Raw genomic sequence first — 11326 nt, 5'->3', positions numbered from 1 at the left:
AAAGTTTCGGTGCCCTAGACAGTATTCCATCACCCTCTGGAAGGTCCCTGGTGCGTTGCAGAGGCCGAAGGGCATACAGTTGAACTCGCTCAGTCCCATCGGGGTGGTGAAGGTGGTCTTCTCCTTGTCAGCCTCTGCCACAGGAACCTGCCAGTACCCGTTAGTAAGGTCCAAAGTAGAGAAGAAATTAGCTGATTTTAGAGCTGCTAAAGACTCCTCTATCCTAGGTAACGGGTACGCGTCTCTATGGGTGATACGGTTGATTTGTCTATAGTCCACGCACATTCTCATGGTGCCGTCTTTCTTTTTTACCAGAACCAAGGGGGCTGCCCAGGGGCTACAGCTATCTCTAATGACCCCGGCTTCTTTCATTTCTCTCAGCATGCCCTTGGCGTTCTGATAATGTGCAGGGGGTACAGGCCTGTGTCTCTCTTTTATTGGTGGGTGGCTCCCTGTGGGGATGTGGTGTTCTACTCCCTTTACCCGGCTGAAGTCTAGCGGGTGCTTACTAAAGATTCTCTCGTACTCCTGAACCACCCGGTAGACTCCTTGTTTTTGGTGCAGGGGAGTGGAGTCAGCACCCACATGGAGTTTCTGGCACCAGTCCTCCTTGTGCTTCTGGGAGCCATTACCCTCCTCCTGTGGAGATGGAGGCAACGGTTCCACGGCCCTGATAGCTTTGTGCTCAACAGCAAACAGTTTGGCAAGTGTAGCGTACCTGGGTAGGTGTACCTCCCTCTCCCCAATGTTGAGAATGCGAACGGGCACCCTCCTATGACGGACATCAACCACCCCCCGGGCTGTCAAAATGGTGGGCCTGCTGTCTGAGTACACGGGTTCTACCATGGCTTGGTAGTCTCTGCTTCTCAACCCGATTGCAGTCCGACACCAGATCATCATTTCACTTTTGGGAGGCATGGAAATGGGGAACGGGTCACTCATTCTTACGCTACCGATCTCACCACCAGACAGTTCTACCTGCGGCCGTCTCATCAGGGCTCTTATCTCTTTCTGGAGGACCCTCTGTTGGCTGTAACTAGCATTCATCGCCACCTGCTGTAAAATCATAATTACTTCTGAAAGACAGTTTTCAATTACATTAGTACCCACAGTTATTTTAGGGTGACTTTCACGACGGTCAATGTCCACAATGATCACTCCCTGTGCCGGCAGTTCCACCTTACCAATCTTGATGGTCATCTCTCTGAACCCCACCTGCGGCACGGGCTGGCCATTGCTGGCAATGATGCTTAAGTCATCGTCTGGGTAGCGGGTTATGTCAGCGTCACTCCAGTACCGCTTGAAAAGTACGTAGGGGATGGTAGTCACTTGAGACCCGGTGTCCAGCAGTGCACTCATGGTTATACCGTCCAGCACTACGGGTAAGACCGAGCATCCCCCCACGTACTTATCACGACAATTAGACGGGCCTGATGACCTTATGCCTGGGGGTTGGCCCTCTGCCCCAGGTCGGACCCATTTAAAGTACAGTACCTTGCTATGTGTCCTGGCTTACTGCAAAGGCGGCAAATCGGCTGTCTATCCTCAGTGTAGCGGTCGGCGGGCCTCCCTCTGAACGGCGGGATCCTCCTTTGTCAACGCCACGGCACATCCTCCGGACTGGAAGCCAGCTCGATTGGTCTTGACGGTTCCACCTGCAACGACTGTACGGTCCTGGTCAGTGCAGCCACACTCTTTGCTAGCTCTTGGACCTGATGGTGCAGGTCTGCAGGCTGGGATGGATTTAGGGCGTGTGCATCAGACCCCACAAGGTCTGCGGGGTAGAGCGCTGCCCCCTGGTGGTAAGTGATGGCAGGGCGCCGGGAAGCTACAGCGCCACCTGGTGTGGGTTCTCTGAGCTCCCGGGATGGCCCGATCCTTGAACTGTGCAAAAGTCAAATCGGGTTTCTGTAGGGCCATGAGGCGCAGCTGGTTTCTGTGGGCGCTGGACAGCAGACCTTCTATGAACTGGTCAGTCAACAGTTTATCGGTGTCCTGCACACTACCAGGGTCAGCTTGTTTGATAGCTCTCAGGGCTTCTTGCAGGTTCAAGGCATAGTCTCTGATACTATCCTGGGCCCGCTGCTTACAGCCATAGAACCGCATTTTTATTTCTGCTGAGGTACGGGTATCAAAGGTACTCCGGAGCCGGGTCAGAATGTCCTTTACTGTCCTTCTCTCCTCATCTGACCATGATTTCACTACCCGCTGGGCTGCACCGGTTAGCTGCCCCGTCAGAATGCTCACTTTCTGTTCTTCTGTCAGGGGGATAAACTTTAAATAAACTGTACAGTCTTTCCTTAAAGTCAGTTAAGGTCTGGGATTCTCCTGAGTATTGGGGCAGCCAGGCTGCTCAGGGGATGTAGGGCATGGAGAACGGCATCATCGCTGCTGCAGCCCCGCCGGTTGTAGAAGGCCCCTCCGCGTCCGACATCTTCCTCCCCCCTAGTTAAGCGTGACCTACCTTCCGACGATCCTCTTCTGTAGGCCGCGGCTCCGCTGCTGCTGCTCCGGACGAGGACCTTGCGTCGCGTCCTGATGACGTCAGCGTCGCTCTCTCTCCCTTCCAGGACCTTGCGCAGCGTCGGTGCGTAGGGCGGGGCTTCAAGTCTCGCGCGCTTTGGACGTCCACGCCCCTCTTCTTCCCGCGCGGCGTCCTGAACATGGCGTCCGATGGCGCGAAAACGGCTGTAGATGGCGGGAAAACGGCTGAAGATGGCGGGAAACTGCTGAAGATGGCGGGAGACAGCTGAAAACAGCTCCGGATGGCGGGAAACTTCTTTTTAAGGTATGTGTACAGTCTTTTTCAGGCACGCAATACCCGTTTGTGGCGGGTTGGTCACAATCCTGCCGACTACGCCAAAGCTGACTCGCCCCCTGGGCCGTGGGGCACTCGGGACCGGGCTTCAGGGCAATGCTGGGAGTAGTAGTGGCGACCCGATCCCATGGCTCAGGGTGGTCAGACCGGTGGCAACCTTTTATATATTTTAGGTAATGTCCGACTACGCCACCCATGGATTGCGGTCAGGGAGGACCGCCGCTGCAAGGCAGACCGCTGAGACTGGTGTTGGGGATGCAGCAGGGAATAGTACGACTCCCCACGGGAGGAGTGTAGCCTCAGGGCAGTGTAATAGGATGCTGGGGGTGATGGTGCAGGCGCAGCAGTAACCACACAGAGTCCAATAATGCAGTCCAGGGTCTTTTACTGCAGATATTATCACAGACCCACCAGGAGTACAGGGTAGGAATGGGCCTGGGTGTCTGAGAGCATTCGGGCGAGCTCCACTGGTCAGGGTGAGTGGGTAGGCCTACCGTTCCCTCTCTGCCCTTGCTGACTATCTCCCCCTCTTCGTGGTGTGATAGCCCACGTCCCTGAGCTGGCCGTGTACTACGCCTGTATGGCTTGCGACTCGGGCCTTAGGTACCTGTAGCTTCTCCGTGCTGTACCGGTCCCTCTGTGTGGCGGAGCCTCCAGGCTTCTTAGGCCAAGGGACCTGAAATCCCTTGCGGGTAGATGATCTGCTGCAGGGCTTGCAACCCTGACAGCCTCGGACCCCAGTGTCCGGTTGTGTGGTCTCTCTCTGCCAGGACCGGCTCTCGTCGTCTCTGTCCCTGGCTTTCTGTTCCTCCTTTGCCTCCTGGACTCCTCAGCTGCGGCTGACCTGTCCCTCTGGTCTCTCTAACCCTGCCCTCAGTACTAGTTTTTATAGGGGCGGCCTGCTCCCCCTACTGGCCTGGGATAGGAGGTACTGCATGTTAATGGTCCATGACCAGAGAACCTCCCTCCTGCTCTCAGACACAGCCTTAGAAGTTTGTGGCATCCAGGCCTGGGGTGACACACCTACACTAACTAATAAACAAGTGAATCTCTCCCTGACGCAGCAACACCTCTCCCTACACTGTCTGATCCGGAGTGACTGTGACGAGCATGGCGGCGCCAGGTCTGATATACACCTGATGACGCTGTGCGGCCAGCCAATCACTGTAATGCCACAACCAACATGGCTGCAGCATTACAGTGACTGGCTGGCAATCCCTGCATGTTCATTGGCTCTGTAAAGAGCGCCAAACATGCAGGGAGGAGACCCGAGCACTCGCCGAGCACCGAGCAGTAGCGAGCATGCTCGGTCATCACTAATAGTAATGTCTCTCATCCTTGTCCCTTTCTTATTGTAATGCCCCATCTTTATACCATCTTATAGTAATCTTACCATCTTGGTCTCATCTTATATAACAAAAAGAGGACAAGCCGAACTAAAGGTGCCAAAGATTACATCAAAGAAACCTGTCAGTAATATTAATGAATAAATTACCTTTATTGCGAAGTGGTGCTACAGAAAACAGAAAAAGTGCACCCGCAGGACACAATGACTGATTCATACGAGAATAAGCATGATAAAAGACAAAATGAGCAGACAAGATGTCACATGTAATGAACTCCCTAAGATACACGTAGTATACAGGTAGTGGGATCTGAGCAGAAAGGTCCATGTACTATATATCAACCCCAAAAAGTATGCGTAGGAAAGAATAACCGGAGGCGCTACACTACCTGTCTACAACATAGTGTATCAAGGACAGTATATAATGAAATTACAAGTGTATACAGTAGCTATGTTGACAATAGTGAATATGAGAGTAATCCTCTATTAGGCCCCCCCAGGTCGCTGGTCCCCATCGCTAATCCTCTGCCCCTCAGGTTCCTGGTCCACATTGCTCACCTTCTGCCCTCCAGGTCCCTGGTCCCCATTGCTCATCCTCTCCCCTCCAGGTCCCGATCCCCATTGCTTATCCTCTGCCCCTCAGGTCCCTGGTTCACATTGCTCATCCCCTGCCCCCAGGTCCCGATTGCTCATCCTCTGCCCCCAGGTCCCCGGTCCCCATTGCTCATCCTCTGCCCCTCAGGTCTTTGGTCCCCATTGCTCATCCTCTGCCCTACAGGTCCCTGGCCCATATTTCTCATCCTCTGCCCCTCAGGTCCCTGATCCCTATTATTCATCATCTGTCCCTCGGATCCCTGGTCCCCATTGCTAATCCTCTGCCCCCCACGTCCCCGGTCCCCATTGTTCATCCCCTGCCCTCCACGTCCCTGGTTCCCATTGCTAATTCTCTGTCCCCCAGGTCCCTGGTTCCCATTGCTCATCCTCTGCCACTCAGGTCTCTGGGGCCCATTGCTCATCCTCTGCCCCTCAGATCCCTGGTCCATATTACTCATCCTCTGCCCTCCAGGTCCCTTGCTCCCATTGCTCATCCTCCGCCCCTCAGGTTCCTGGTCCCCATTGCTCATCCTCTGCCCCTCAGGTCCCTGATCCCCATTGCTCACCCTCTGCCCCTCCGGTCCATGGTCCACATTGCTCATCCTCTGCCCTCCAGGTCTCTTGTTCCCATTGCTCATCCTCTGCTCCTCAGGACCCTGGTCCACATTGCTCATCCTCTGCCCTCCAGGTCCCTTGTTTCCATTGCTCATCTCCTGCCCTCCAGGTCCCTTGTTCCCCTTGCTAATCCTCTGTCCCCCAGGTTCCTGGTTCCTATTGCTCATCCTCTGCCCCTCAGGTTCTTGGTCCCCATTGCTCATCCTCTGCCCAACAGGTCCCTGATCCCCATTGCTCATCCTCTGCCCCTCAGGTCCCTGGTCCCCATTGCTTATCCTCTGCCTCTCAGGTCCCTGGTCCACATTGCTCATCCTCAGCCCTCTAGGTCCCTGGTCCACATTGCTCACCCTCTGCCCTCCAGGTCCCTGGTCCACATTGCTCATCCTTTGCCCTCCAGGTCCCTAGTCCACATTGCTCATCGTCTGCAGTCCAGGTCCCTATTGCTCATCCTCTGCCCTCCAGGTCCCTGGTCCACATTGCTCACCTTCTGCCCTCCAGGTCCCTGGTCCACATTGCTCACCCTCTGCCCTCCAGGTCCCTGGTCCACATTGCTCACCCTCAACCCTCCAGGTCTCTGGTCCACATTGCTCACCCTCTGCCCTCCAGATCCCTTGTCCACATTGCTCATCCTCTGCACTCCAGGTCCCTGGTACCCATTGCTTATCCTCTGCCCCTCAGGTCCCTTGTCCACATTGCTCATCCTCTCCCCTCCAGTTCCCTGGTCCACATTGCGCATCCTCTCCCCTTCAGGTCCCTGGTCCACACTGCTCACCCTCTGCCCTCCAGGTCCCCGGTCCACATTGCTCATCCTCTGCCCTCCAAGTCCCTGGTCCACATTGCTCATCTTCTGACCTCCAGGTCCCTGGTCCCCATTGCTCATCCTCTGCCCCTCAGGTCCCAGGTCCTCATTGTTCACCCCCTGCCCTCCTGGTCCCTGGTTCACATTGCTAATCCTCCGCCCTCCAGGTCCGTGGTCCACATTGCTCATCCTCTGCCCTCCAGGTCCTTGGTCCACATTGCTCACCCTCTGCCCTCCATGATCCTGGTCCACATTGCTCATCCTCTGCCCTCCTGGTCCCTGGTCCACATTGCTCATCCTCTGCCCTCCAGGTCCCTGGTCCACATTGCGCATCCTCTCCCCTCCAGGTCCCTGGTCCACATTGATCACCCTCTGCCCTCCAGGTCCCTGGTCCACATTGCTCATCCTCTGCCCTCCAGGTCCCTGGTCCCTATTGCTCATCTTCTGCCCCTCAGGTCCCTGGTCCATATTGCTCATCCTTTGCCCTCCAGGTCCCTGGTCCACATTGCTCACCTTCTGCCCTCCAGGTCCCTGGTCCACATTGCTCACCTTCTGCCCTCCAGGTTCCTGGTCCACATTGCTCACCCTCTGCCCTCCAGGTCCCTGGTCCACATTGCTCATCCTCTGCCCTCCAGGTACCTAGTCCACATTGCTCATCGTCTGCAGTCCAGATCCCTATTGCTCATCCGCTGCCCTCCAGGTCCCTGGTCCACATTGCTCATCCTCTGCCCCTCAGGTCCCTGGTCCACATTGCTCATCCTCTCCCTTCCAGGTCCCTGGTCCACATTGCTCATCCTCTCCCCTCCAGGTCCCTGGTCCACATTTCTCATTCTCTCCCCTCCAGGTCCCTGGTCCCCATTGCTCATCCTCTGCACCTCAGGTTCCTGGTCCACATTGCTCACCCTCTGCCCTCCAGGTCCCTGGTCCACATTGCTCACCCTCTGCCCTCAAGTCCCCGGTAAACATTTCTCATCCTCTGCCCTCCAGGTCCCTGGTCCACATTGCTCATCCTCTGCCCTCCTGGTCCCTAGTCCACATTGCTCACCCTCTGCCCTCCAGATCCCTTGTCCACATTGCTCATCCTCTGCACTCCAGGTCCCTGGTACCCATTGCTTATCCTCTGCCCCTCAGGTCCCTTGTCCACATTGCTCATCCTCTCCCCTCCAGTTCCCTAGTCCACATTGCGCATCCTCTCCCCTTCAGGTCCCTGGTCCACACTGCTCACCCTCTGCCCTCCAGGTCCCCGGTCCACATTGCTCATCCTCTGCCCTCCAAGTCCCTGGTCCACATTGCTCATCTTCTGACCTCCAGGTCCCTGGTCCCCATTGCTCATCCTCTGCCCCTCAGGTCCCAGGTCCTCATTGTTCACCCCCTGCCCTCCTGGTCCCTGGTTCACATTGCTAATCCTCCGCCCTCCAGGTCCGTGGTCCACATTGCTCATCCTCTGCCCTCCAGGTCCTTGGTCCACATTGCTCACCCTCTGCCCTCCATGATCCTGGTCCACATTGCTCATCCTCTGCCCTCCTGGTCCCTGGTCCACATTGCTCATCCTCTGCCCTCCAGGTCCCTGGTCCACATTGCGCATCCTCTCCCCTCCAGCTCCCTGGTCCACATTGATCACCCTCTGCCCTCCAGGTCCCTGGTCCACATTGCTCATCCTCTGCCCTCCAGGTCCCTGGTCCCTATTGCTCATCTTCTGCCCCTCAGGTCCCTGGTCCATATTGCTCATCCTTTGCCCTCCAGGTCCCTGGTCCACATTGCTCACCTTCTGCCCTCCAGGTCCCTGGTCCACATTGCTCACCTTCTGCCCTCCAGGTTCCTGGTCCACATTGCTCACCCTCTGCCCTCCAGGTCCCTGGTCCACATTGCTCATCCTCTGCCCTCCAGGTCCCTAGTCCACATTGCTCATCGTCTGCAGTCCAGGTCCCTATTGCTCATCCGCTGCCCTCCAGGTCCCTGGTCCACATTGCTCATCCTCTGCCCCTCAGGTCCCTGGTCCACATTGCTCATCCTCTCCCTTCCAGGTCCCTGGTCCACATTGCTCATCCTCTCCCCTCCAGGTCCCTGGTCCACATTTCTCATTCTCTCCCCTCCAGGTCCCTGGTCCCCATTGCTCATCCTCTGCACCTCAGGTTCCTGGTCCACATTGCTCACCCTCTGCCCTCCAGGTCCCTGGTCCACATTGCTCACCCTCTGCCCTCAAGTCCCCGGTAAACATTTCTCATCCTCTGCCCTCCAGGTCCCTGGTCCACATTGCTCATCCTCTGCCCTCCTGGTCCCTAGTCCTCATTGCTCACCCTCTGCCCTCCAGGTCCCTGGTCCCCATCGCTCATCCTCTGCCCCTCAAGTCCCTGGTTCACATTGTTCATCCTCTCCTCTCCAGGTCCCGGGTCCACATTGCTCATCCTCTGCACTTCAGGTTCCTGGTTCACATTGCTCACCCCCTGCCCTACAGGTCCCTGGTCCACATTGCTCATCCTCTGCCCTCCAGGTCCCTGGTCCACATTGTTCATCCTCTGCCCTCTAGGTCCCTGGTCCTCATCGCTCATCCTCTGCCCCTCAGGTCCCTGGTCCCCATTGCTTATCCTCTGCCCCTCAGGTCCCTGGTCCACATTGCTCATCCTCTGCCCTCTAGGTCCCTGGTCCATATTGCTCACCCTCTGCCCTCCAGGTCCCTGGTCCACATTTCTCATCCTCTCCCCTCGAGGTCCCTGGTCCCCATTGCTCATCCTCTGCACCTCAGGTTCCTGGTCCACATTGCTGACCCTCTGCCCTCCATGTCCCTGGTCCACATTGCTCATCCTCTGCCCTCCAGGTCCCTGGTCCACATTGCTCATCCTCTGCCCTCCAGGTCCCTGGTCCACATTGCTCATCCTCTGCCCTCCAGGTCCCTGGTCCCCATCGCTCATCCTCTGCCCCTCAAGTCCCTGGTCCACATTGCGCATCCTCTCCCCTCCAGGTCCCTGGTCCACATTGCTCACCCTCTGCCCTCCAGGTCCCTGGTCCACATTGCTCATCCTCTGCCCTCCAGGTCCCTGGTCCCTATTGCTCATCTTCTGCCCCTCAGGTCCCTGGTCCATATTGCTCATCCTCTGCCCTCCAGGTCCCTGGTCCACATTGCTCACCTTCTGCCCTCCAGGTCCCTGGTCCACATTGCTCACCTTCTGCCCTCCAGGTTCCTGGTCCACATTGCTCACCCTCTGCCCTCCAGGTCCCTCGTCCACATTGCTCATCCTCTGCCCTCCAGGTCCCTAGTCCACATTGCTCATCGTCTGCAGTCCAGGTCCCTATTGCTCATCCGCTGCCCTCCAGGTCCCTGGTCCACATTGCTCATCCTCTGCCCCTCAGGTCCCTGGTCCACATTGCTCATCCTCTCCCTTCCAGGTCCCTGGTCCACATTGCTCATCCTCTCCCCTCCAGGTCCCTGGTCCACATTTCTCATTCTCTCCCCTCCAGGTCCCTGGTCCCCATTGCTCATCCTCTGCACCTCAGGTTCCTGGTCCACATTGCTCACCCTCTGCCCTCCAGGTCCCTGGTCCACATTGCTCACCCTCTGCCCTCAAGTCCCCGGTAAACATTTCTCATTCTCTGCCCTCCAGGTCCCTGGTCCACATTGCTCATCCTCTGCCCTCCTGGTCCCTGGTCCACATTGCTCACCCTCTGCCCTCCAGGTCCCTGGTCCCCATCGCTCATCCTCTGCCCCTCAAGTCCCTGGTTCACATTGTTCATTCTCTCCCCTCCAGGTCCCGGGTCCACATTGCTCATCCTCTGCACTTCAGGTTCCTGGTTCACATTGCTCACCCCCTGCCCTCCAGGTCCCTGGTCCACATTGCTCATCCTCTGCCCTCCTGGTCCCTGGTCCACATTGCTCACCCTCTGACCTCCAGGTCCCTGGTCCACATTGCTCATCCTCTGCCCTCTAGGTCCCTGGTCCACATTGCTCACCCTCTGCCCTCCAGGTCCCTGGTCCCCATTGCTCATCCTCTCCCCTCCAGATCCCTGGTCCACATTGCTCATCCTCTGCACTTCAGGTTCCTGGTTCACATAGCTCATCCTCTGCCCTCCAGGTCCCTGGTCCCCATTGCTCATCCTCTCCCCTCCAGATCCCTGGTCCACATTGCTCATCCTCTGCACTTCAGGTTCCTGGTTCACATAGCTCATCCTCTGCCCTCCCGGTCCCTCGTCCACATTGCTCATCCTCTTCACTCCAGGTCCCTGGTCCACATCGCTCATCCTCTTCCCTCCAGTTCCCTGGTCCACATTGCTCAACCTCTGCCCTCCAGGTCCCTGGTCCACATTGCTCATCCTCTGCCCTCCAGGTCCCTGGTCCACATTGCTCATCCTCTGCCCTCCAGATCCCTGGTCCACATTGCTCATCCTCTGCCCTCCAGGTCCCTGGTCCACATTGCTCATCCTCTGCCCTCCAGGTCCCTGGTCCCCATTGCTCATCCTCTGCCCTCCAGGTCCCTGGTCCACATTGCTCATCCTCTGCCCTCCAGCTCCCTGGTCCACATTGCTCATCCTCTGCCCTCCAGGTCCCTGGTCCACATTGCTCATCCTCTGCCCTCCAGGTCCCTGGTCCACATTGCTCATCCTCTGCCCTCCAGGTCCCTGGTCCACATTGCTCACCCTCTGCCCTCCAGGTCCCTGGTCCACATTGCTCATCCTCTGCCCTCCAGGTCCCTGGTCCACATTGCTCATCCTCTGCCCTCCAGGTCCCTGGTCCTCCTTGCTCATCCTCTGCCCTCCAGGTCCCTGGTCCCCATTGCTCATCCTCTGCCCTCCAGGTCACTGGTCCACATTGCTCATCCTCTGCCCTCCAGGTCCCTGGTCCACATTGCTCATCCTCTTCCCTCCAGGTCCCTGGTCCACATTGCTCATCCTCTGCCCTCCAGGTCCCTGGTCCTGCTTGCTCACCCTCTGCCCTCCAGGTCCCTGGTCCCCATTATTCATCCTCTGCCCCCAGTATCCCCGGTCCCCTCCCCGGTATGCTCTTCTGGGCTGTGCCGCCGTTGCTCATCCTCTGCCCTCCATGTCCCTGGTCCACATTGCTCATCCTCTGCCCTCCAGGTCCCTGGTCCTCCTTGCTCATCCTCTGCCCTCCAGGTCCCTGGTCCCCATTGCTCATCCTCTGCCCTCCAGGTCCCTGGTCCTC

The sequence above is a fragment of the Phyllobates terribilis genome, unplaced genomic scaffold, assembly GCF_046119375.1.
Source record: "Phyllobates terribilis strain yellow unplaced genomic scaffold, ASM4611937v1 Scaffold_9__5_contigs__length_417890890, whole genome shotgun sequence".
Classification (NCBI taxonomy): Eukaryota; Metazoa; Chordata; class Amphibia; order Anura; family Dendrobatidae; genus Phyllobates; species Phyllobates terribilis.
This window is presented reverse-complemented; position numbering follows the sequence as displayed.